This window comes from Rhinatrema bivittatum, chromosome 5 (genome assembly GCF_901001135.1).
Source record: "Rhinatrema bivittatum chromosome 5, aRhiBiv1.1, whole genome shotgun sequence".
Classification (NCBI taxonomy): domain Eukaryota; kingdom Metazoa; phylum Chordata; class Amphibia; order Gymnophiona; family Rhinatrematidae; genus Rhinatrema; species Rhinatrema bivittatum.
This window is the reverse complement of record NC_042619.1, coordinates 216,447,871-216,474,941: the sequence shown is the minus strand read 5'-3', so window position 1 is coordinate 216,474,941 and position 27,071 is coordinate 216,447,871. Positions and strand designations below refer to the sequence as shown.

At 44.4% G+C, this 27,071-nt stretch overlaps 1 long non-coding RNA gene across 1 annotated transcript in view; it reads left to right on the top strand.

The window, feature by feature from the left end:
• LOC115092367 overlaps positions 1 to 27,071 on the top strand; it is a 47,584-nt gene that overhangs the window by 14,815 nt on the left and 5,698 nt on the right. Inside the window, exon 2 of the long non-coding RNA XR_003856997.1 lies at positions 24,559 to 25,009. This is a non-coding gene — a long non-coding RNA (uncharacterized LOC115092367). The remainder of the gene's footprint in view (positions 1 to 24,558; positions 25,010 to 27,071) is intronic.

The window sequence follows — 27,071 nt, the reverse complement described above, 5'->3', positions numbered from 1 at the left end:
AGTCAGAGCCCAACACACCCGCCTGCCCGGACCCTGTGATGCACCATTGCCTCTCGCTTCCCATTCCTACCTGAACGGCAGAAGCTGAGACCAAAGCTCGACCACTTCCAGCCCTTCAAAGCCATCAGAAGCCTGCGAAAGGAAAGCAGGATGTGTTACTTTGGTTTATTACAGCAAGGACTTTTTTCACACTTGCTACTAACAGCCTTTCTACAGCTTTGTCTGGCATGAAGCCTGTATTTTTTTTACTTCCCCCCCGCCCCCATACAACAGTGAACATTAAATTGAAAACAAATGACAGGAGGCTGGGCCTGAGAGCTCCCTGAGATGCCGGCAGTGGCAGGAAGGGGGCAGTGCAGGTGTCTTGGCCGGAGGTGCTTCCACTACAGCGGCTGAGCTAGATGAGAGGGGGGGGGAGCTCATGGCACCCCTGCCTTGGTGGAGCCTGATTCAAATACAGCTGGAGGAAACGGGGCCCAGCAGGAAGAAAGTGTGAGCTGAAGGAAAGCAGAGCGGTATGAAATTAATTTCCATTTATAGTGAATTGTGAGGGTTGGAAAAGGCCGACCGTCTGTTTCCCGGGAACACGCAGACTGTTCCGTCTGAGTCCCCTTCCTTCTTGCTTTGATTTTTCTGGTTCTGCAGTCCCAACAGCTGGGCTCAGGAGTACAACTTTCCAGCCGTGGCATATTAGCCAGTTCTGAGGGGCGCCTATAAATAAACGCACAGGAAATTCACAAAAGAAAAGCTGTATTTTTCACAGCGTTCTGAACGGCCGCCAGTGTTTTGGCACTAAATAGAGAAGGTGGAAACAAGCCAGGGGGATGATCTGGCAATAGCAAGCTGAGGTGAGTCTTCCTGGGCAGGAGAGGAAGAAAAGGGGCTGTGCTGGAAACTTGCTGCGAGCACTGATCTCCACTGACACCGTGCGCTGCTCCTGGCAGAGAATAAATGCCCCCCCTGCAGCGAGCTGACAAGTCTGGTTTTTAAGCTGTTGTACCAGCGAACTACCCCCTCCCTTTTTTTTTCTTTTGATTGGGTGTTTTTAGGGGAGGGTGTAGAAGGGGGCAGGAGGCTAGTAACTGGCGTCCAGACAGGCAGACACCGTTTTCACCTGGCTGGGTGCTGACTCTGTGTTGTTGCCTGTACAGAAAGGATTTTTTTTTACCTCTTTAAAGCAAAGCAGCATCAGCAAGCTCTTAAAGTTAATGTACACCAACACCTTAGGGGTTACCCATCGCTTTGCCTTCTCCCTTAGATCTGCGCAGTTTGCTGATCAGAATCTTTACTCGGAGGGGGAGGGGAGCATTTAATAGTTAAATGCAGACCTTGGATTAGTGCATTTCTCCTGCTCGCATAACATCTTCACATGGCGGGTCACACGACAGTAACAGACTGCATCTTCTAATCTGAAGCTACAATGTGCAAATTCTTATTTAAATTAAAGACAGTGTTTGCATGCAGCATTAACAAATTTCCATATGCTTGTTTGTAATTGTTCTGTGCCAAGGATAGCTATTGAGGACCGCAAAAAGATCTGGTTATCAGGATAGCCATAATAAACAGAATACATTTGCATAATTCTAATAACTATAGATCACAGTGAAGGGTTTGGCCTATCAGATATCTTTATAACTTTGCAGAAACCTTCTATTTCTGTTAAGAGGCTGGCACTTGAAATTTACTAATTACAATTTTCCTTTGAGGGTTAAAAATGATAAAATCTGACAGATTTTTGAAAGATATATTTTTTGGGGGGGTGGGGTTAACCTTTCTGCCATACAATATATAAATGGTGCCTCATTGTGGTGAGATAGCCCTCTCATCCCAGGCCTGTCCAGAAAGACATGCCACAGAAGGCAGAGCTAGGCCTAGACCACATAGTCCCGGAACACATGAGAAATACAGAAGAACTACAATTCCCAAGAGCCCTGTAAGAGCCCTATACCAATGGGACCCGGTTTCAGAAAGCCCCAAAGCTAGGGAGGGTGGGAACATCAATCCCCATCATGACCTAGCTGAATGGGCTTGGAAAAATGCTCAGTCAGAGGGAGGACCACACCCAGAAGCTAAAAACTTTGGAGCCAGAAGTAAAACAGGAAGGAGGGTTAGAAGCACAGGAGGAGATGGCAGGGCCGGTGCTTCCATTAGGCAAACTAGGTGGTCGCCTAGAGTACCAATAATTGGGGGGGGCAATCAAAATGCCACCAGTGTGAGACCCAGAGGGGGTGCTGTGCCAGAGCCAACCACCAAAGAAGGGAGCGCTGCTGCCAGTAAGGACCCAAGAGGAGGCGTTGGGGTTGCATGACTGAAGGGTCGCCTGGGGCACCAAATACTCTTGCACTGGCCCCGGGAGATGGAACTTGAATTCCCGACTGGGAAGCGGATCCGAGGAACCTGCCTCCCCAGGTGCTCTTCCTTGCTGGGGTTTCTTTTACTTTGGTTTTTTTTGTTCTTTTGCATTGTTTGGCCTGAGAGCTGAGGGGGTGTGGGCTCCCACCACATGCACAGCTGTAGGGAGAATGGGTGAGCTGTGCTTAGATCCCCCGTTCCCCAGCAGAGGCTGTTGGGGGTGGTCTGATACGAGAGTTTGGCAGTGGGTAACAAATCACATACGGGTTGGGGTTTTTTTTTTGGGGGGGGGGGGGGTCTTTTTCTTCTTCCCTGGGAAAAGGATTATTTATTTATTTATTTATTTATTTAAAGGCTTTTATATACCGATGTTCATGTACTGGTACATATCACGTCGGTTTACATAGAACCAAAGTTGGAAATTACATCGAACAAGAGGTTACAAATAACAGGGCAAATAACAGGGCTAACTTGTAAGAGATTATAGAAAAGGTGAGAACGGTTTAAAATTATTATTACAAAAAACACATAGTAAATAATAGTCAAGCTCGGATTAACGAAAGCCTTCTTAAGCTAGGGTGCATATTTTAGTCCAATTAACTGGCGAAATTATGGTTTCACTAGTTAATTGGATTAGGTTGATGGACAATTTTTTGGTAGCATCGCTAAGAAGTGACCACTTGCATTACTGGTGGATGGCTCATTGAGAAAAGACTGTATTTGCTGGGATTATTTTGTGTAGTTTCGCCTTGCCATTAGATGACTGCAGGGGACAACCATCCTGGTCGACTCACAAATGGCTATTGGCATTTGTTTTTCCCTGCAGAAGGAGGGACAGACGTGCCTATCTTGTAAGCCCCAAGGGTACATGCGTCTATGGGGCACTGCCTCGCAGAGACTCACATCTGGTGTCCATGTGAGGTTGCCATGAGGGGGGCCATGATTGCTCCAGAAGGCTGTGCTGGACCCAAAACATCTGTGATAGATTGGAGCGCTAGAATGAAAAGAGTTTGCTTATTGTAAATCTTGCAGAAGGGAACTGGCTGCAGGAGTACAGTTTGTGTTTTACGACCTTGAAACTACGCCAGAGGATGTCCTTGTGACTATGAAAGTCTCGTTATTAGCCAAGTGGTCTTATTTGTCTTCTAACTTCCTGGTTTCCACCACACAAGAATGTACAAACACAAGGGACCCCATGCCCCATTAATGGTTAGAATAGCTGATTTGCATATTTGGTTAATCCTGAACACTTAGCCTGTTTGCCTTGGACACGGTCCAGACCCGCCCAGTCATGTCCTGTCTGCAGGGTTTATTGTACCTGTAATTCCAAGCATTATCATTAGTTCTACTGTCAGGACCTTTGGGCTGGGGATTCCCTGTTCCGTAACTCCTACCAAGCCAGCTGCTTCAGTGAACTTCTCATTACAGTGGCCTCAAGCTGCTGAATCAGGTCTAAAGTTAACAATAATTTCCAGCTACTCCCCATCCCCTAGGGGCCTAAGGTGCCTAACTTGTACAAGTTGTAACTTTTTTCCTGCATTGTTGTGTTTACTTGTATATAATGTCCTGCAGCTTGGAGTATACCACGAATGCTAAATAAAAGATCTGAAAAATGTACTTTTATTTCTATTCTTTAAGTCTAAAAAAAAAAAAAAAAAAATCATGTTATAGAGAAAGCTCATCTGAAAACCGAGGTTTCATATATTGATACTTTAAGGGGGCAATTTTGAAACCTATAGGGGTTGTTGAAAATCCACAGATATTTGTCCTCCCTGATTTTGCATCAATTCTGAAGGGGAAAGGACACGGAGGGGGGGGGGGGGGGGGGGGGGGGGAAGCACCTACAGAGCTTAGAACCTGCTTTTTCTGTGAAAAACACCGCACCTGGAAATGCAAAACTACACACATTGTCGCCTCCTCCAGCCTAACCCAGCCTCAGGATCACCTCCATGCGAATGCAGATAAAAGTGGAACAACACATCTACTTTTACTCACATCCAGGCAGCCAATTTACCTGGGGAAAATAAGCTTTCCCCATGAAAGTCTGATCTTAAGAACGTCGGGTTATGAAAGCTGCCTGTCTTGTGCAGTTATTTCTGGACATAGGTATGTAAGAGGGAATGCCCATAGAAACTGAAGTGAAGTGCAGCCTATTTATAGACAAGACTCAGGCTTGTAGCACCATTACTCCCAAATCCAAAAACACTTCCCATTCAGCCATTAGACGTGGACTCTGTCAACTCACAAACCCTTAAATTGTCCAATCTCACTAACAGTACAGCTAAAATGTAGCTAATTTTGACTCTTGTCCCAGCAGGAGACTTCAACATAGATTTTCTGCCAGGTTGTCAATCTGGAACAGTTTTGAACTGTGGCAGTTTGTTTCATTTTCCCCATGGCAGCTGGAGTAGGCGATGGAGGCTGCTGCTTGGCCCTGACATGGTAACCTTTTTTTTTTTTTTTTTTTTTAAATGACCCCCTAGGAGGCTCATAGATAAACTGAGCAGCTCAAGCGGTGGTCCCTAAGGTGGTAAGCTGGGTTAGAAACTGGTTGAACGATGGACAACGGAGACTCGTGATAAATGGAGTTCACGCCTGGGAAGGGGGCTACGAGTGGAGTGCCTCAGAGATCAGTCCTGCTCAGTATTTTCACAAGTGATATTGCAGGGGGATTGGTACAAAAAGGTGCATCTTTGTACAGATTTATCCTAATGTCAGCAAGAGGCTGGACACTGCAGAGGACAAAAAAACAATGAGACACGGGGAGTTTAAGGAGTGACCCGAGTGTATGGCAAGTAAAATTTAATGCGAAAACAGTGCAGAGCTATGCAAGACACCAGTACATGAGATGTGGTGAGGCACCGATATCTCCAGTGATCATATCTGAGGATCTCAAGGCTGTACAACGCCGCGACGATGGCAAGAGCCAGAGAAATGCTGGGGTACACAGGGAGCAGTATCGTAGTACAACAAGGTCATTAGTGAGGAATTTATACAGAATATAAAGAAGAGTAAAGAAGTTCAGAGTCTACACCATAGCCCCGATCAAATGAAGTTCAAGGAACTAAATATGAATACTCTACAGAAAAGGGGGATATGATAAGATAAATTCAAATATCTCAAAGGTATTTGATAATATATAAAAGAGTGCACAAGAAGAAAAACTGAAGAAGAAGAGGTCATAGTATGAGACTTATGAGTAACATAAAGAAATATTTCCTCACAAAGAGTGGCGGATCAGCGGTTTCAATTCTGCCCAAGCAATCCAAGCTAGAAGTGGGGCCCTGCAGCTGCTGCCCCGGCACTACTGATCAGAGAGAAGCGCCTGGTAGTGATCTGCACTGGCCGCAGTAATGCACGTGACAAATCTGCCCAGCTTAGGCAGTAGAATGCCATGGGCCACTGGTGCCATAGCCCGACCAGCGTTTTGCCCCATACAGCATCAGCACAGGGAGCTTTAGCCCCGCCCCTAACCGAAAAGGCCTTCCCCCACCCCTGCAGCACCGGGCCTGTAAGCAGCAGCAGTAGCCCTGCCCCCTCCTCTCGTGCAGTCTTCCTGTTCCCAAGGAAACCCAGGTAATGGATGGGGGCCCAACTGCCGGGCCTCTGAGCGTGGGTGGACTCCGCTCTGAGTGTCACTCTCTGAGGACAGGCAGGGTGTCTTAGTCTTGATCGGTGGTGAATTCCTAGCGACAGGCTGCTCCTAACGAAAAAGGGGAAAATACAACCAAAAAAAAAAACCAAACCATTGCCAATGGGCAGAAGTATTTTTGTTGCCAAACAAACCTATTTTGTTCTTTTCTTTTTTTCCGTTAGTGGGCAACTTGGAAATAATAACAAAAGGTCCTACGGCACATGAACTGACCAAACCCACTGTTGTGCTGGGAATCTTTATCTAAACAGTATGCGAAAAGAGAAAATAAAAAATGTGTTTTCTGATTGCATTTTCCCCCATTTCTCATTAGGGGCAGCCTGCTTATCCTTGGAGAAAGCAAGAGTTCCTGACCTGTAACGGGTGTTCTCTGAGGACAGCAGGATGTTAGTCCTCACAAAACTCGCCGGCCTCTCCTTGACGTTCGATCCTGTAGAACTGAAGGTGCCCTGCACGGTGTCTGTGTCATGAGGGCACGCACGTGCTCGGTGCAGCATGCCGAAAGCTTCTAAAAGCTCTGTAGTAATCTCTGTCTGCGAGGACTTACATCTTGCTGTCCTCGGAGAACACCTGTTACAGGTAAGCAACCTTTGCTTTATTGAAACAGCATAAGAACTATGAAAAAGGCAACATTATGCATGAGCTTTTGAAACCACACAGGTCCCTTCTCCAGATACATCTCTTTCTAAAAACATAAGAAATTGGCATACTGGGTCAGATCCAGGGTCCATCAAGCCCAGCATCCTGTTTCCAACAGTGGCCAATCCAGACTACAAGTACCCAAAAACTAAGTATATCCCACGCTACTGATTCTGATAATAACAGTGGCTATTCCCTAAGTCAACTTGATTAATAGCAGGTAATGGACTTCTCCTCTAAGAACTTATCCAAACCTTTTTTAAACCCAGCTATATTAACTGCACTAATCACATCCTCTGGCAACAAATTCCAGAGTTTAATTGTGCGTTGAGTGAAAAAGAATTGTCTCCAATTAGTTTTAAATGTGCTACATGCTAACTTCATGGAGTGCCCCCCTAGTCCTTCTATTGTCCGAAAGAGTAAATAACCGATTTGCATCTACCCGTTCTAGACCTCTCATGATTTTAAACACCTCTATCATATCCCCCCTCAGCCCTCTCTTCTCTAAGCTGAACAGCCCTAACCTCTTTAGTCTTTCCTCATAGGGGAGCAGTTCCATTCCCTTTATCATTTTGGTCACCCTTCTCTGTACCTTCTCTATCGCAACTATATCTTTCTTGAGATGAGGCGACCAAAATTGTACACAGTATTCAAGGTGCAGTCTCATCATGGAGTGATACAGAAGAATTATGACATTTTCCGTTTTATTCACCATTCCCTTTCTAATAATTCCTAACATTCTGTTTGCTTTTTTGACTGCCACAGCACACTGAGCTGACGATTTCAAAGTATTATTCACTATCATGCCTAGATCTCTTTCCTGGAACCTAACATCATGTAACTACAGCATGGGTTATTTTTCCCTATATGCATCACCTTGCACTTTCCACATTAAATTTCATCTGCCATTTGGATGCCCAATTTTCCAGTCTCACAAGGTCTTCCTGCAATTTATCACAATCTGCTTGTGATTTAACTACTCTGAATAATTTTGTATCATCTGCAGATTTGATTACCTCACTCGTATTCCTTTCCAGAACATTTATAAATATATTGAAAAGCACGGGTCCCAGTACAGATCCTTGAGGCACTCCACTGTTTACCCTTTTCCACTGAGAAAAATACCCATTTAATCCTACTCTCTGTTTCCTGTCTTTTAACCAGTTTGTAATCCACTAAAGGACATTTCCTACACATCAGGGCTTGTGCCAAGGGTATTAGGCACCCTAGGTGAATCTCCCAACACATAAATAACAATTATTAATTTATAATAATATATTTTATATGAAAAAGAACATTCAAAGTAAAGTCTTCTGAGGTAAAAATATATACATATATATATTTTACATTCTGCCTTTCATGACAGGTCAGCCACTTCAAAGCGGATTACATTCAGGTACCGATAGGTATTTCCCTGTTCCCAGAGAACTTACAATCTAAGGAAGTAATTTACTAAGCTGTGTTAGGTGTTTATCATGCAGTAAACACCTTAATGCAGCAATAATATGCAGTATTTCAAATACCACACGTTATGTTCCCCCTGGAAAACCTGGTACAACACTGGTATGGTAATAAGCTGATTTGCATTCAAATTCATGCAAATTAGCTCATTCCTAGGTAATATAAGGCAAATAAAATAATGTGACTTGCTTGAAAATTCACAAACCGCATTATTTTCAAAAAAATTAGCTACAACTCTGGAATTGTAGCTAACTTTCTCTGGGGGCATCGGGAAGCTAACAGAGCAAAGGTAGTATAACAACTTGATAGTGCCATTTTGAATATGATGGAGCATGGCCTGTGAAATGCTCCTAGCTCCACTGGAGCACCAGAGCTTGGGGAGTGGGGTAGAGTGAAGAGGGGGTCAAACTTTGTGTGGTATTGGGCAAAAAGGGGGGCAATTTGGGGAGAGCGTGGGGCCTACTACTACTACTAACCATTTCTATAGTGCTACACAACATACCCAGCGTTGTACAGATTCACAAAATGTTGTGTAGGAGGTGGATCCTTGGGCTGAGGTGGGGTTGACGCAACCCATAGGCAAGGGCCTATGGGTCCCCACAATCAGCAGGCGGAGTGGGCTGAAGCTGGAGACCACTGGAGCTTCACCTATACCAGCCCACGTTCCCCTCGGGTTGAGCCTTCGGGTGTCGGGGCCGGAAGGACTTAGGCGGGCCTCAAGGTTGAGTACAGGTAGGTGATGATTCAGCCCAGAGACAGCAGACAGCAGGTGGCGTAGTCCTATCCTGGACGGGATATGGAACAGAAACTCAAGCACCAAGGGACAAGAAGGAACTGAAGGTGCCTGAGCAAAGGAAGGCCAAAGCCTTAATAGTCCATGTCCAGAGGATAGGGACAGAGGCGTCACTGTCAAGCTAGAATGGAAGCTGGCGGCACTTGGAAGGTGTAGCAAGCAACATGGCACTCTGGACTCCAGAATGTCTGAGGTGAAGTCGTACGTAGCAATGATCAAGGCACGGAGAAGGCAGGCGTGGTCAGTCATAGCAATGGTCAAGGCACGGAGAAGGCAGGCGTGGTCAGACATAGCAATAGTCAAGGCAAGGAAAAGACAGGCATGGTCAGACATAGCAATGGTCAAGGTACGGAGAAGGCAAGCGAGGTCAGGCTCGGAGAAGGCAGGCGAGGTCAGGCGTAGTCGATCCAGTAGACAGATGAGACGAACACAAGGAACAGGAACCAGGAATCACAGGAACAAGACAAGCGCAAGGCAACTAGAACTCGGAAACCAGAACAGGAGACCAAGGCAACCTGTTGCAAAGGTAACGCTGAGGAGCGCTGCTTGAGCTTTTATATGTTGAGAGAACTGATGTCAAGATCCAGGTCCGCGGCCAGGTTCCCGCCACGGGTCCTTCAAAGATTTCAATGGTGCGCGCGTGTGCGCCTAGGGAGCGGCACAGTGCTGCCGGTGGCGTCTTTCTGCAAACCCCGCGAAGAGGCCCGACGGATGGAGGCATCCTGGCTGGAGGTCCCGGGAAGAGGAGCAGGGCCGAAAGAGCTGGTGGAAGTCTGAAGTTGAGACTGGCGGCCCACTGCCGCCAGCAACGAGGAGCTGGGGCCTGAAGCTTGGGTAGAGAGGTGAGAGGGATGCACTGCGGGGCTGCCACGGGCGGCAAGCATAACAGTACCCCCCCCCCCCCCCCTTTGCGTCCCCCTCCTGGAGGTCAGGGTTTGCCCGGATGGGCACGATGGAAACCCGAGAGGAGTGTCTTGTTCAAGATGTTGCAAGCAGGCTCCCACGAATTTTTCTCGGGTCCATAACCCTCCCAAGAAAGGAGGTACTCCCATCAGTGGCCTCTACATTGGACATCCAGTACTTTATGGACCTTATACAAGGTTGTTTCCCATAGACTATAGAGAATGGTGATGTTCCAGTACCTGTGGCGATGTGGGAGTTGTGGGGAAACTCTGCCCAGGATAAGAGGTCCAACCAGTTGTCTTGTTGGTCATTGATATAGGCCCGCAGGAACGCCTTCATGGAGCGATTTATCCGTTCAGCTTGCCCATTGGCTTGGGGTTGATAGGCGGTCATGAGGCTGATGTTAATACCGAACTTTCGGCAAAGGGAGTGCCAGTATCTGGTGATGAATTGAGGACCTCGATCAGAAACAATATCCACTGGTAGGCCATGCAGTCTGAAAATATGATGAAAAAAAGAGACGTGCTAGCTCTGGTGTAGATGGTAGGACCGGGGCATCGTCGGGGCACCATGGCTTTCCCGTTAGGAACTGGATGGGTAGCAGACAAGGAAATACAAGCTGGGTCGATGATGTGAATTGGCTCTTTGGGGATGTCTTCAGGTTTGAAAGACCGGGATAAGGTGTCTGCCTGGAGATTCTTATCCGCAGAGCGGTAGCGGAGCTCAAAATTGAACCTTGAGAAAAATAAGACCCATCGAGCTTGACTGGCATTGAGGCGCTGAGCATGACTTAGATGTTCTAAGTTTTTGTGGTCAGTGAACACCGTGAATTTATGTTGTGCGCCCTTGAGCCACAGGCACCACTCTTCAAGAGCCAATTTAATGGCGAGCAGTTCGTGGTCCCCATTACTGAAGTTCTGCTCTGCCGAAGAAAATTTTTGAGAAAAGAATGAGCATGGAGCTGTGATACCAGAAGCAGTGCGCTGACTTAGAACAGCTCCAGCCCCAATGGCGGAAGCGTCCACCTCAACTAAAAATGGATGAGTCGGGTCAGGGTGACGTAAGCAGGATTCCTTTTGGAAGGCTTTTTTCAAACAATGAAAAGCGGTAACGGTCTCGGGCGGCCAATTCCGTGTATTTTGGCTCTTCCGGGTCAGGGCCATCAGAGGAGCAGCTAGTGTAGAGTAACGCGGGATAAAGTGGTGATAATAATTAAGGAATCCCAAGAAGCGCTGCAGCGCTTTAAGTCCCACTGGTTGTGGCCAATCCCGGATTGCCCTCAATTTATCTGAGTCCATGGAGATAGAGGAGAGATTATGTAGCCAAGGAACAGTAAACTGGACCTCTCAAACAAACACTTGTCCAGTTTTGAAAAACAAGTGATTTTCTCGTTGGCTTTGTAGTACGATTCATACATTGGCCTCGTGGGTGTCAAGGTCCTTCGAGAATATAAGGATATCGTCCAGATAGATCACAACCTTGATATATAGCAGATCCCTGAAAATTTCATTCATCATCCGCTGGAATACAGCTGGTGCATTGGAAAGGCCAAAAGGCATCACCAAGTATTCATAGTGACCGTCTCTTGTATTAAAGGCGGTTTTCCAGATATCATCAGGGTGGATTCTCACCAGGTTATACGCCCCACGTAAATCCAGCTTCGTGAAGATGGTAGCACCTTGGAGACGATCAAATAGTTCAGAAATCAACAGCAAGGGATATTTGTCCTTACGGGTGATAGCATTTAGACCGCGGTAATCGATGCACGGTCTGAGTGATCCATCTTTCTTTGTCACAAAGAAGAATCCCGCTCCGGCGGGTGATGTGGATGGATGGATGGATAAACCCTTTTGCCAGATTCTCCCGAATATATTCAGTCATAGTCTTTGTCTCAGGTAACGACAGAGGATATGTGCATCCGCGAGGAGGCATTGTTCCAGGAAGAAGGTCGATTGGACAGTCGAACCGACGAAAAGGCGGTTTAGTTTAGAAAATACATCCTCATAGACGGCGTATGGAGGAGGTATGCCAGAAGAGGTGGTTACCAGAGGAATTGTCGAAGATGGAGTTACCTTCTGAAGACAGGATTGGTAACAGGCTGGACCCCACTCTACCAGCTGTAGTGAAGTCCAATTAAATTGGGGGGATTGTTTCTGTAACCAAGGAAGTCCAAGCACAATGGGATGGATTGGGGGGAATGTTTCTGTAACCAAGGAAGTCCAAGCACAATGGGATGGATTGACTTATCCAATACCAGTAACTCGAGTTCATCAAGGTGTAAGGCCCCTGTACGTAACTGGAGAAGTTCAGTGGTCAAGGAGATATGCCCAGGAAGTGGCTCTCCATTGATGGAGGTGATACACAAGGAAGGGTTAAGCGAACAGGTTTTAATACACAGGATTTGTACAAGATCTTTGAGGATAAAATTACCTCCTGAGTCTACCAGAGTAAGAACTGGAAAGGACCGGGAGTCCCAAATTAGTGTGATTGGAACTGAGAGTTGGGGGGCCGGAGAAGTTGCACCCAAGTTCAGGGCCCCTACTGAACTTGGGCCCTGGAGTTTCCCGGACGGATGGGACAATTTTGTAGATGGTGGCCTGGGGCTCCACAATACAGACACAAGCCAGCCTGTCTTCGCTGGAGGCGCTCTTCCGGTGTCAGTCACCCTCGACCCAATTGCATGGGTTCTTCCACCTTGACCACTCTGCTGTCACTAAATGCGGAGATAGTAACAGGTGGTGAGTGGGAGCGAACCTGCTCGGGCCTCTTGGTCATCTGACTCTCCCGGTGACGCTCATGAAGACGGTGGTCAATTCAGCCTGTCAAATCTATAAGGCCCTCCAAGGAAGGAGGGCGCTCCCGAGCAGCCAGCTCATCTTTTAGCTGTGAGGAGAGACCATCCAATTAAATAGCTCAAAAGCAGTCCTCCTGCCAAGCGAGCTCAGTAGCCAAAGTCCAAAACTCTTTTTGATTTTATAATCAAAAAGACTTCATTGTTCTTGACAAAGATGTAGTAGACTGGTGCTTGCTACAGCATGCCACCCTGGATCATCAAAGGTCCATTTGAATACAGCCACAAATTGAACCAGTTCTCTTAGCAAGGAGTCCGAGCGCTCCCACAGGGGGGAAGCCCAGGCCAGGGCCTTCCCTTCGTGGCGAGACAGGATAAACGTGACCTTGGTCAAGTCGTCCTGGAAGACAGAAGGCCGCAGAGCAAATTGCATATAGCACTGGTTTATGAACCCTCTGCAGAGCTTGGAGTTGCTGTTGAAACATGGAGGCACTTGAAGTGCCAAGGCACGTGGTGACGATGGAGGTGGCTGTGGAGGAGGAGAAGCCGAGTCATTGTCGAAGGCATCAACCCGGGCATGAAGATGATCCATGGAAGAGACCAATGCCTCAAGGAACTGCTGCTGTTCTTGCACTTTGGAAGCCAGGCCTGGGATGGCTCAACCGAATCCATGGCCTTTGCAACTTGTTGTGTAGGAGGTGGATCCTTGGGCTGAGGTGGGATTGACGCAACCAATAGGCGAGGGCCCACGGGTCCCCACCGTCAGCAGTCGGAGTGGGCTGAAGTTGGAGGCCACTGGAGCTTCACCTATACCAGCCCACGTTCCCCTCGGGTTGAGCCTTCGGGTGCCGGGGCCAGCAGAACCTAGGTAGGCCTCAAGGTTGAGTACATGTAGGAGATGGTTCAGCCCAGAGACAGCAGCCAGCAGGTGGCGTGGTCCTATCCTAGATAGGATGTGGAACAGAAACTCAAGCACCAAGGGACAAGAAGGAACTGAAGGTGCCTGAGCAAAGGAAGGCGAAGCCTTAATAGTCCGTGTCCAGAGGATAGGGACAGAGGTGTCACTGTCAAGCTTGAATGGAAGCTGGCGGCACTTGGAAGGTGTAGCAAGCAACGTGGAACTCTGGACTCCAGAATGTCTGAGGCGAAGTCGTACGTAGCAATGATCAAGGCATGGAGAAGGCAGGCATGGTCATACGTAGCAATGATCAAGGCACGGGGAAGGCAGGTGTGGTCAGACGTAGTAATGGTCAAGGCACGGGGAAGACAGGCGTGGTCAGACGTAGCAGTGGTCAAGGCACGGAGAAGGTAGGCGAAGTCAGGCGTAGTGGAGGTCAGAACCAGGTAGTCGATCCAGTAGACAGACGAGACGAACACAAGGAACAGGAACCAGGAATCAAAGGAACAGACAAGCACAGGGCAACTAGAACTCGGAAATCGAAACAGGAGACCAAAGCGAACTGTTGCAAAGGCAACGCTGAGGAGCGCTGCCTGAGCTTTTATATGTTGAGGGAACTGACGTCAACATCCGGGTCTGCGGCCAGGTTCCGGCCGCGGGTCCTTCAAAGGTTTCACTGGTGCGCGCGCGCCTAGGGAGGTGTGCAGTGCTGCCAGCGGCGTCTCTCCGCGAACCCCGCTGAGAGGCCCGACGGATGAAGGCATCCTAGCTGGAGGTCCTGGGAAGCGGAGCAGGGCCAGAGGAGCTGGTGGAAGTCAGAGGTCGAGACTGGCGTCCCACCGCCACCAGCGGCAATGAGCTGGGGCCTGAAGCTTGTGTAGAGAGGTGAGAGAGCTGCACCGCGGGGCTGCAGCGGGTGGCAAGCGTAACAGAAAAAAGACAGTCCCTGCTCAATAGAGCTTACAAACTAATAAAACTAACATACAGGACAAGAGACTTGAGGAATTTCATAAAGCAAGTTGATGGTTAAAAAAAAAAGAGAAGAAAAGAAATTTAGTTAATGAAGCTGAAATCAGACAATCAGGCCTAAGATTTAAAAGCAGCCTCAAAAAGGAGAGTCTTTAGATGGGATTTAAACACAGCAAGAGAGAGCATGATGCTCCAGTTCAGGAAGACTATTCCAAGCACACGGCACAGGCAGTTGGAAAGCATGGAGTCGGGAATTGGTGGTAGAGGAGAAGGGCACAGAAAAGAGTGACTTATCCTATGAGCGGAGTGCATGAAGAGGGGTGTAGAGAGAGATAAGAGAGGTGCTGCAGAGTGATGGCATTTATAGGTGAGAAAGAGAAGCTTGAACTGTATAAGGGAGTGAATAGCGAGCCAATGCAGTGACTTCAGAAGAGGGGTTATGTGAGCATAGAGACTTTGCTGAAAGATAAGTCGCGCAGCTGAATTTAGGACAGATTGCAGTGGAGAGAGATGGCTTGCCCGGAGACCTGTCAGGAGCAGGTTGCAATAGTCTAAGCGGGAGGAGATGTGAGAATGGATAAGGGTTCTCGTAGTGTATTGAGAAAGGAACAGATGGATTTTGTCAATTTTATAGAGAAAGAAATAGCATGTTTTAATAGTGTTTTGGATATAAGTAGAGAAGGAGAGAGAGGATTTGAAGATGACTCCTAGGTTTCAGACTGAGGGGACCGGGAGGAATACCATGTAATCCACAGAAATAGAGAAAGGAGGAAGAGGGGGACTGGGCTTGGGGGGAAAGATAAGGAGCTGTGTCTTGGCCACGTTGAGTTTAAGGTGGTGGTGGTGGCGGTGGGATATACAAGCAGTAATATCAGGCAAGCAGGCCGAGATCCGGTACTGGATTTCTGATAAAATTTCTGGTGTAGAGAGGTAAATCTAGGAATCATCAGCATAAAGATGGTATTGAAGCCATGAGAGGAAATCAGAGCACCAAGAGAATTAGTATATAGTGAATAGAGAAGAGGGACCAGGACAGAACCCTGAGGCACACTAGTTGATAGTGGAATGGCAGTAGAGGAGGAACCACCAGAGGAAATATTAAAAGTGCAATGGGAGAGGTAAGAAGAGAACCAAGACAGGACAGAGTGTCCCAAAATCCAAGCAAGAATAGAGTATCAAGGAGTAGGTGGCGATCAACGGTGTCAAAAGCAGCAGATACATCAAGGAGGATAAGGACAGAGTAGAGAGCTTTGACCTTAGCCATAAACCCCCTACTCCCGGAATCCATACCTTGATAAAACTTTTCACCTCACGAGGAGGCTGGGGGAATTCCTCGAACTTCTCAGGCCCTTAAAGAAGAAGACAGCCCCAGGCTATGGGGCTGCCATCACCCACTGCAGGGCAGGGAGACTTTGATGCAGTATTTTTCCTGATGGTGTTTTACCCCTGGAGACAAATACTCCAGGATTTACAAAGTTAAAGCAGTAAATATACCCCTAAGTTTCTGCCTGAGGCAATGGAGAGCGAAGTGACTTCCCCAAGGTCACAAGGATTGTCAGGCTCCTATAGATTCCTACAGAGAAACTACACAGTAGCAGAATCCCTCACCTTGGTTACATATGCAGAACACAGACAGACTTTCACTAATTACAGAAAAAAGTAACCATAAATTATAAACAGAAACATGCAGACAAAAACTGAAGTGCAAAGTTCAAGAAGGCAGACTCTGTATGGAAAAACTGAAACATCACCATTCCTCATAAAACATCAAACAATGGAAAATCAAGAAATATAAAACATCAATGATAATAAAATCATACTAATAAAAAGAATAAATATTTCAGAACAGTTAAGAAAATAACATCCGATAATTAAAATATATTTTTTTAATTTTCCCAAACACAAATACAATATTTTTAAAAATGCAGACACATCAAATACCATCCAATAATTCAAACTAATAAGAATTAAAAAAAAAAAAATCCTCTGCTCTCCATACCTGAAAAATTTTGATTTCCAGTCACCCTGAGATTGTTCTGGATTTGAGGGGTAGGAGGTGTGCTCAAACTTTCTACTCTCTCTATCTCATATACGCACTCTCTAACATGCACATTCTCACACACACTCTCTCGCTCACAAACACGCCCTCTCACACACATGCTCACTCATACATATTCTCTGTCACAAACATGCTTACTCACTCTTCTCTCTTCTGGAACCACAAGTGGCAGCAGCCTTCACCTTTGGACAACATGGCCAACAGGACGACTCCTCTTTCATCAGACACATGGACTGTGCAACACTACTCCTGCTCTTTTCTTTGAGTGAGAGCCAAGGTTGCCCCATCGCCTATTCCTTTCTTCCAGCTGTGCAGGCCAATGTTGCAGCCCACACAACTTAACTTCTTCCTCTCCCGTTCCCACATGGGTGGAAAAAACATTGAATGCACAATCATCATGGTCCTGGCACTGACGTACTGCCCCCAAAACTGTGGTGCTTTAGGCAGCCACCTAGTCCTCCTAATACTTCCACCACCCCTTCTATCCAAGAATAAATGCCTAGAGGAGAGAAACCCCATTTGTAACTGCTGGTATATGGGAGTAGGCAGGATGGGATTTTGAGGCTGTATTTCATTCCAGAATTAAGTTTGTTCCATTTTAAAATGGCCCTGATTTTATTTTCTGCTCCTTCCACTGATGCTGCTTGTGACCTTGGGCAAGTCACTTCATCCTTCATTGCCTCAGGTACCAACTGAGATTGTAAGCCCTCTTGAGCAGGGACCTACCTACTGTACCTGAATTGTAACTTACTTTGAGCTCAGATTTGCAAAAGCGAGTAACAAAATCCAAAATCCAGATCTGAAAAATGCGCAAGACATCTTGCAGTTGTATCTGCTTCATCTTACAACTGAGAGGGGAAAATGGTCTACATCTGATCCTCACTATGATACAGGATCTGGTGTGAGAGGTAATAGTGATGGGGCCATTTGGTAATAATGATCATAATGAAATCAAATATAACAATTACTGAAGGGAAGACATTTTAAAGAAAACTACTGCAGTAGCATTTAACTTTAAACAAGGAAACCATGAGAAAATGAGAAAATTAGTTAGAAAAAAACAAAAAGGAGCTGTTGCAAAGGTTAAAAGTTTTTACATGGGACATGGATACGGTTTAAAAACACCATCTTGGAAGCCCAGACAAGATGTTTTCCACTTTTTGGAAAAGGTAGAATGAAGACCAAATGACTTTCAGCAAGGTTAAGTGGTGAGGTGAAAGAGGCTATTAAAGCCAAAAGGGCATTTTAAAAAAATGGAAAGTGAATCCAAATGAAGAAAATAGGAAAGAGCATAAGAACATAACATAAGAAACTTCCTTACTGGGTCAGACTAAGGGTCCATCAAGTCCAGCATCCTGTTTCCAACAGTGGCTAATCCAGGTTACAAGTACCTGGCAAGTTAGATGTAAAGCATTAATAAGACAGGTCAAAAGAGAATTTGAAAAGAAGCTTGCAGAGAGGCAAAAACCGAAAATTAAAACATTTTAAGTACATTCGAAGCAAGAAGCCTGTGAGGTAGTCAGTTGGACTGCTAAGTGATAGAGGGATAAAAAAAAGGTTCTCAGGGAAGACAAGGCTATAACAGAAAAACTAAATCAATTCTATGCTTTTGTCTTTACTGAGGAGGGTATTAGGGGGATACCTATGCTAGAAATATTTTTTGAGAATGATGATGCAGAGAAACTGAAGCAAATCATGGTGAACCAGGAAAATGTAATAGCGCAAATTAGCAAACTAAAGAGGAACAAATCATTGGGTCCAGATGGTATACACCCCAGAGTTCTGAAAGAACTAAACAATGAAATTGCAGACTTAGTACCAGTAATCTCTAACTTCTCATTCAAATCAGCTATGGAACTTGAGGAATGGAGGCTAGCCAACATAACATCTATTTTTTTTTTAAAGGATTCCAGTGGTGATCTGGGAAACTACAGACCAGTGAGCATGATGTTGCTATCAGGCAAAATGATAGAAGCTATGCTGAAGAACAAAATTACTTGTCTTCTGGATAGACCTAGATTAATGGGGCAGAGTCAATATGGATTTATCAAAGGAAAGTCATGTCTTATAAATCTGTTAACGTGGATAAATGTGCCTGGATTTTCAAAGGCATTTGACAAAGTCCTTCATGAGATGCTCATCAGGAAATTAAAGAGTAATAAGATTGGAGACAATGTCCTATTGTGAATTGGTAACTGGTTAAAAGATAAGAAACGGAGAGTAGAACTGAATAATCATTTTTCCCATTGAAGAAAGAACATAAGAACATGCCATACTGGGTCAGACCAAGGGTCCATCAAGCCCAGCATCCTGTTTCCAACAGAGGCCAAAACCAGGCCACAAGAAGGTTAAAAACCTGGCTCTTCAGGCAAGCGTTCCAATTCCCAGAGTGTAACTAGGCACCTCCTCCTGACTTTCAAATCCAACCATTGCAGGGTGTCACTAACACCTCGACACTTAATTTCATACCGTACTTGCTTATTAGCATGTCTATTTAACAGTCATTATTCACCTTTATATAACCGTTTACTGCAGACCATAGTCGCTACTAAAGTTCCTTGTAAAAAGGTGAACACACACATACTATTCAATACACGAATAAGGTTATTTGTTATTTGTTAAATTTGTTAAATATTATTGTTACTTTCAATGTTCCTTGTAATAATGTTCAATGGTTGATTGTTATTGTTCAATGTTCAATGTTCTATGTAAAAAAACCCAGGTCTAACCTCCCAGACCAGGGCAACCTTTTCGTTACTTGTAAACCAGATTGATTTGTATTGCATACAGGAATTCCAGTATATAAAAGAATTAAAATAAAAATAAATAAATAAGAACCTGGTAATTACCCAAACACTAAGAAGATCCCCATGCTACTGATGCAATTAATAGCAGTGGCTATTCCCTAAGTAAACTTGGTTAATAGCCATTAATGGACTTCTCCTCCAAGAACTTATCCAAACCTTTTTTGAGCCCAGCTACACTAACTGAACTAACCACATCCTCTGACAACAAATTCCAGAGCTTTATTGTGCGTTGAGTGAAAAAGAACTTTCTCCGATTAGTTTTAAATGTGCCACATGCTAACTTCATGGAGTGCCCCCTAGTCTTTCTACTATCCGAAAGTGTAAATAACCGATTCCCATCTACCCGTTCTAGACCTCTCATGATTTTAAACACCTCTATCATATCCCCCCCCTCAGTCGTCTCTTCTCCAAGCTGAAAAGTCCTAACCTCTTTAGTCTTTCCTCATAGGGGAGTTGTTCCATTCCCCTTATCATTTTGGTAGCCCTTCTCTGTACCTTCTCCATTGCAATTATATCTTTTTTGAGATGCGGCGACCAGAATTGTACACAGTATTCAAGGTGCGGTCTCACCATGGAGCGATACAGATGCATTATGATAAATAGTGGAGTGACCCCAGGATCTTTATTGGGACTGGTACTTTTTGTCACGGATGGCTCTGCTGGAGACAAGGCAAGGTATAGTTTCTTGGCAGGGTTGTACCTGGGAGGCAAGCAGGGCCGGAGAGAGCAGGAATTAAGCCCGTGCCAGCTAAGAAAAGTAGGCCCCTATGTAAGGTTCTGATGTGAATCTTAAGATAAATCATTTTCTAAATTTCCCAAATAACTTTTATTTATTTAAGAAGGCTTTACAAGCTTTCTTGTTAGCAAATTCTTCAATTACAATTGAAAAGTCAAGTAACTTTGCTATATCACTATTCATATTCAATGTAGCCAATCCATTTAGTCGTTCTTGACCCATTGTTGATCGCAAATAGGATTTAATTAATTTTAGGACACTAAAGCTTCTTTCATTTGATGCCACCATTACTGGAAGTGTCAAGAAAATTCTCAGTGCAATAAGTACATTCAGAAAAATATTAGATAACGTCAAACTCAATATTTGACCATAAATTTTTTTTTGTGACATATCAATTTTAAAATTTACGTCAAACACTCTCTTAAGCAAAGCTATTTCATCGAGGAGTTCAACTGAAACTTGATTCGCATATTGACTCACAAATCTGTTAACTTTATGAAATAATTTGTCTTCACTCAAGTTCTTAAAGTCCCAAAAGAAATCAAAATGGTTGCATATTTCTTTAACTGCAGAAAATCAACGCTTAAGCCCATTAAGTGCAAAGTCTATTATGTGATGGAAGACATTCACCATGAAGTTATTTTCTGCATGTTCTTGAGTTGAGTATGTGGAACCAAGGTGCAAATTAAAGTTAAGTCAATATACCTATTTTACTTGACAATGTTCGGGCTTCTTGAAGTATTTCATCCCACTTGTCTCTAACTTCAGAAGATCTTCTTGTAATTGATTGATATTGTCTCTTTCTGCGTCCAATGTTGCATCACGACATTCCAATAGTAGATTTACCTCATGTATCATTGTTAGCACTTTAATCCATTAAAACACATTCAAAACTATTCAGATACTTTTCAATACCACCAAGGTCAGCCTTACATTCTGCTAAGTTTGTAAGCTTGCTCACCTCTTTTACAGCATTTCTAATACTTTCCAAATGTCGAGCAATAGGTCGAACACAATCTATCCTGGCTGACCACCTCGTTTTGGACATTTGATGGAGGGATACAGGAACATGTTTTTTCAGTATTTCCCATCTTTGTGAACTAGAACTGAAGATATTATACATTTTTTTAATCGTTCCAAAAAATGTAATCGCTTCTTTACATGCCCCAACACTATCCGCTCCGACTAAATTTAACGTATGGTTTGCACAGCTTGAAAACAAGCAATTCTTATTTCTTTCTTTCAATTTAGCTTGAACACCATTGTACATGCCAGCCACATTGGCACCATTGTCATATGATTGATCTACACAGTCATCAAAATTAAGTTCAAAACTATCGAGGACTTCAAACATTTTTTCAGCAATTTCTTCACCAGTCTTTTTAGGGAAATCACAAAACATAATAAAGCATTCTTCAATAGAAAAGCTTGTATCTGTAACTTTAACATATCTCAAGATAAATGACAGCTGCTCTTGATGAGCATAGTCACATGTTCCATCCACAGAAATAGCAAAATATTTTGCTGCTTTAACGTCTATAATTTTTTTCTGAACAAAAGAGCCACAGATTTCAATAAATTCGTTTTGAATATGATGAGAGAGATAATGCACCTGAAGATGGGAGTTATTTTCTTGTGAATTATGAACTTGTGCAACATGATCACTCAGTACCTGATCGTACTTGCTCAAAAGCTCAACTAGGTCCAAAAAGTTACCATTAGTACTCTTTCCTATTCGTTCGGAAGATCCACGTAATGCAAGTCCTCTTTCAGTCAAAAAAAAAAAAATAATATCTAAAATTCAAAGGATCGTCTTCCATTTTTCACTTTCTGCCTTAAGCTGATTAACAACAAAATTATTGATCGTAGAGTTACATGTAACTGCTTTCTTTGCTTCCTTCCAAGTGATATAATTTCCTTTATTTATATTGGAATTTTCATGATTTGGTACAATGTCTTCCAATCTTCACCATCCTTTTGCAATATCCCAACCTGGAAGTTCAGCTAATGTGCTTACATTTGAAGAAACTTCTCTTTTATTGAACAAAACCAAGGAGCACAATACAAAGAAATATTTTCTTTACTCCAACACAGCCAATCTCTTGTATATTTTTCCCTATTTTTAAGGGTCACTGTAAAAAGTCTAACTGGAAAAGAATGATTATCCTTATCATTAGGAACATTGGTTGGTATTTCAAAAGCTGGAACTTTCAGAAAACTTTCAATGTGAAACTTGTTCCTCTTATCAATCAATCCAATGTCCCGTTGTGATAATAAGCAACTTTCAGCCTCCGTTTCATTATTTTTTTCCCCTGAAGAAGGCTGTTCCAATTCGATTGTTTGATTTATATCTTTATCGAATGCTTGTGAGGAACAGTCATTGTCTGGTGTGGAAGATAATACCACCACTTGATTGTCTCTACTAATCTGATCGTTCCCAGCCTTGTGTGTTTTTTTTGGTTTTTGATCAGAAATCCCTTAATCAATTTCGACCTTTTGCCTGCTTCTTCCCGTAATTTCGCTCGTTTTCTTTTTGCCGCACCACTTTCAAATTTTTTCATTGTCACCCAAAACTGTACCAATTCTTTTTCCATTTAAAATTATGTAAGAGAATATTTTAATTTCTAAATTAAAAATTAGTATTACCTGATTCTTTTAATAATAATAATAATAATAATAATAATAATAATAAAAAAGACGATTGTCTTTATTAATTTATTATTGTTAAAAATAAGATCGCTTCTAAATAATGTTGTGATAACTTTGTCAACAATTGTAATAAATGTCTAAAACATATGACAAACATTACAGTTACATGCAGGGTTGTTACAACGTAGAGGTGTTCATCAACAAATTGTTCTATAAAATAAAACCGTCATATTTACAAAATGACTAAATCCTTCTCTTGCATAAAAAAAGTTAGTACAATAAGTTGAATACATTTTTTATTTATACATGTTAGAAATAGATATATTTAGCTTTTTTAAAAATTTTGCCCAACAAAAAGTAGCCCCTTGAACATTGTAGGCCCTAGCCAAATGGCCATGCTGGCCCCTGGAGTGGAAGCAAGCTGTCTGGGAGCAGGACTGAAGGCCAGGACCGGAAATAGAGCAAGATCTTAGAAGAGTAGCTGAGGTCCCAGGATGGGAACAGGAACTAGAAAGCAGGAGAGTAGTTGAAACTTGGGGCTGGAACAGTAAACCAAGGAGCAGGAGACCGGAGATTGAATTGTGATGCAGGAGGGCTTTATAGGTTAGAAAGTTGGAACAGGAATACACTTGAAGGAATGCAGGAACACAGGATCATGATACTAGACAAGAACAAAGCTAGGAAATCAGAGCTCAAATGGGTAGCACTTCCATAAGGAAGACACCAACTGGACTATTGGACCAGTAAAGGTGTGCTAGACATAAGGTGTCCTTACATACAGGTGCCAATAAGGCCACACCTAATGCTGGTCCAGTCAGAAGATTTCAGGGGCTTGTCTGACTTCCTGAAGAAACAAGTCGAATTTATTAGAAGACAACCCAGTGCCCCTTCACAGCTGTGTAGCAAGTTCATACCCTAGAAGTCCCAATGTTATGGGTTTGAATCCCATCAACCCTGACACTTTTTACTATATTTGTAAATGATCTGAAAAAGGGATCGATTATCAAATTTGCAAATGGCACGCAATTATTCAAAGTAGTCAAATCATAAGCCGATTTGTGAGGAACTGGAAAAGACCGGGGGCATAGTAAATTTTATGTGGACAAGCACAAAGTGGACAAATGTAAAGTGATGTTTGTAGAGAAGAATATAAGGCATCACCATCCAGGGAAATGACCTTGGGCGTCACAGTGATCAAAAAGGCAAGTAGAATGTTAGGCATTATAAAGAGAGGAAGAGAAAATAAAATGGGAGATATCCTAATGGCTTTGTATAGCTCCATGGTGCAACCTCATCTTGAGTATTGCGTGCAGTTCTGGTTGCCCCCATCTCAAAAAAAATAGCAGAATTAGAAAAGATACAGAGAAGGGCAACCGACATGATAAAGGGGATGAAACAGTAAACCTGTGAAGAAAGGCTAAAGAGGTTAGGGCTATTCAGCTGACAGAAGATATAATATAGAGATCTATAGAAGGGTGGGATGGAAAAATAAGGAATGGTTTTTAACCCTTTCCAATATTTCTAGGACTAGGGGATACTCCATGAAGCTAATAGGTAGCACATTTAAAACATATCGCACATTTAAGCTATGGAATTTGTTGCCAGTAGGATATGGTGAAATTAATTAGCATAGCTGGGTTCAAAAAGCATCTGCAAAGTTCCTGGAGTCTGTAATCCATTATTATCCTAAGCCACTGCTGATCCCTGGTTATGAGCATGAAGGACTGGGTCTGTTTGGGATCCTGCCAGGTACTTGTGACCCAGATTGGCCACTGTTGGAGACAGGATGCTGGTCTGATCCAGTATGGCATTTCTTGTATTTTTTGTTTCATATCTGCTTTTTCTTTAGATCTTAGGTGAAGTCTCTCAGCCTCTGCTGCCTGTCTTGGAAACCATGGAATTAGAATGGAAACGTGAGTTTTTGCAATTCCCACTGTTTTTGCTGTAATGAAGAGAACAGAACATGAATTTGTTCTATGTAAACCTTGAGGAACTTGGCTTCTCTGTCTGCGTGAGGCAGTGTTTATTTCACAGTTGAGGAGACACACTTCAGAGGAGCTGCTTTCTTTGTTAGCGGCACTGGCACATTCAGAGGTTATTCCTGCTCTGGTGTGGGCAGGCAGTAAGAGCTGCTGCATCCTTACTGCTTTTCAGCCGAAGTCCCAGCACCGCTGCAGAAACCCACTCGAGTTGACAATGTCCTGGACCCACTAATGGAGAAAGGAAGCCCATTTTATGATCTTGGACAGCAGCATGCTCACTACTTGAATTGTCCTTGGATGTCCTTGGAACTACTGGAGGTATCTTGGAGTATAATTATATTTCGTTTTATTTCTTTCGATTTTTTTTTTTTTTAGATTGGTAGCACAAGGTTACTTACATTCAGGTACAGTTAGGTATTTCCCTGTCCCCAGAGGGCTTACAATCAAAGGCAGGGGTGGCCAACTCCAGTCCTCAAGAACTACAAACAGGCCAGGTTTTCAGAATATCCACAATGAATATGCATGATATAGATTTGCATGCACTGTCCATTGTATGTAAATCTATCTCATGCATATTCATTGTGCATATCCTGAAAGCCAGGTCTCTTTGTGGCTCTTGAGGACCGGAGGTAACCACCCCTGATCTTAAGGGATCTATTTACAGGAACGGTAATTTACAAACAGCCACTCGGGCGTATATGTACGTGTGTATGCTGGCTCGTATAAATGGACGCGGCCATTTTATAACATATGCGCATATATGCAGACATGGTATAAAATCGGAGGTATGTTCGTACATGTACGCGCAATTTTATATGGGCGTGCGCATGTGCGAGCAAATGCCAGCTCTACCGCATAAGTGGGAGAATTTTATTACATGCGCATGCCGACGCAATTACCAGTTTCCCCAGTCTGCTCCCAGTTTGACCAGGTAAAGGATAGGACTCCCTAACCCCTCTAATTAACCTGCCTCCCTTTTACCCTTTTACCCCCCAACCCTTCAATCCTCTCTAACTAACCTCGTTTTTTTATTATACTAGTTTCATGCCATCTACAGCAGAAGTAAAGATATGCAGATAGGGACCCCAGCGCATGTTTGTGTGCGTAAATAGTTACAGGCTGTTTTAATGCTAAAATCCAGGAATGCCCATGCCCACACCTTGCCCCTTTTTTCCCCAAAAACGTTTTGTGTGTGTACTAGTAGATACGCACGTACTCACACATTTTTAAAAATCCACATGGCGTGCACCAGCCCGAGAGATACGGCTTTGGCGCACGCCAAGCTCTTAAAATTTACCCCTGAGCGTGGTATTGAGGGGAAAACACTGCAAGATAGTGAATCCAGTGGTATCCTGAGGTTTAGGCAGGGCCGGTGCCAGCTTTTTTGCTGCCCTGTGCGAACAATTACTGTGCTGCCCCCCCCCCCCCCCACCACCACCACCACCGTTCATTCATTCTCTGTCCCAGGACCACCAAAAAAACGCCCAGCTCCCTTCCTGCCCATGCGGCTCCAACAACGTTTTTCTTCTGGGGCCGCACAGGCAGGAAGGAGGAGGGCAATGGCTGCGTGCAGAGGAGCAGTAGCGAGTGTAGCAGGGCGGAGCCAAAAGGAGGCCAAGAGGTGAGAGAGAGGCTGAGGCCCTGTAGTGTGTGTGTGTGTGTGTGTGTGTGTGAGAGAGTGAGTTGAGAGATTGTATTCACCTAGACGTGAATGTTTATCCTGGCCGTGGTGGAATGAGCTGCACCACGGCCCTGCTGATCACGCCCTCCTGCTCCCCCCGGTACGAACTGTCCACCAGTGGCAGAAAAAGCGAAAATCTTCCGCCGCCGGTAGAATCGGGTCCTCCAATGGCAAGACTGGCCTCTCCCTGCTCCTGATGCTGCCCCACCGGGTGTGCTGCCCCGTGCAATTGCATGGTTTTGCACTCCTGGTGGCGCTGGGCCTGAGTTTAGGTGACCCAAAAAAATCACTGCTCAGTGGCTGCTGCGTATCCCAGAACCACCATCTTTTAAAGGACCTGAGCGATCTGAGCATACTCCCTCCTCCACCCCCCTGTAGAATTAAAAATTCTGGGGTTCCCTTGAAGACCCTCCATTACATGATGGGGCAAAAGCGTCTATGCGGTCAATCCGCGGCATTTTGTAAATGGCAATGCAGGGCCCAGAACACCTGGGGCTACTCCAGGCTCCACTGCACCACCAGGGACTTGTGGTAAGCACTAAGGTGGGATAACTGGGTGGGGGGAGGAAACTTTTCTCATAGGGGGGCTGCAATTTTGTATCTTTTTTACATTACTTCTTCTACTTTGGCTGTCTCAAGGAAAGTAGAGGGGAGGAAGATGCTAGCCACTCTGGCCCTTTAAGGAGTGGAGGAGTAGCT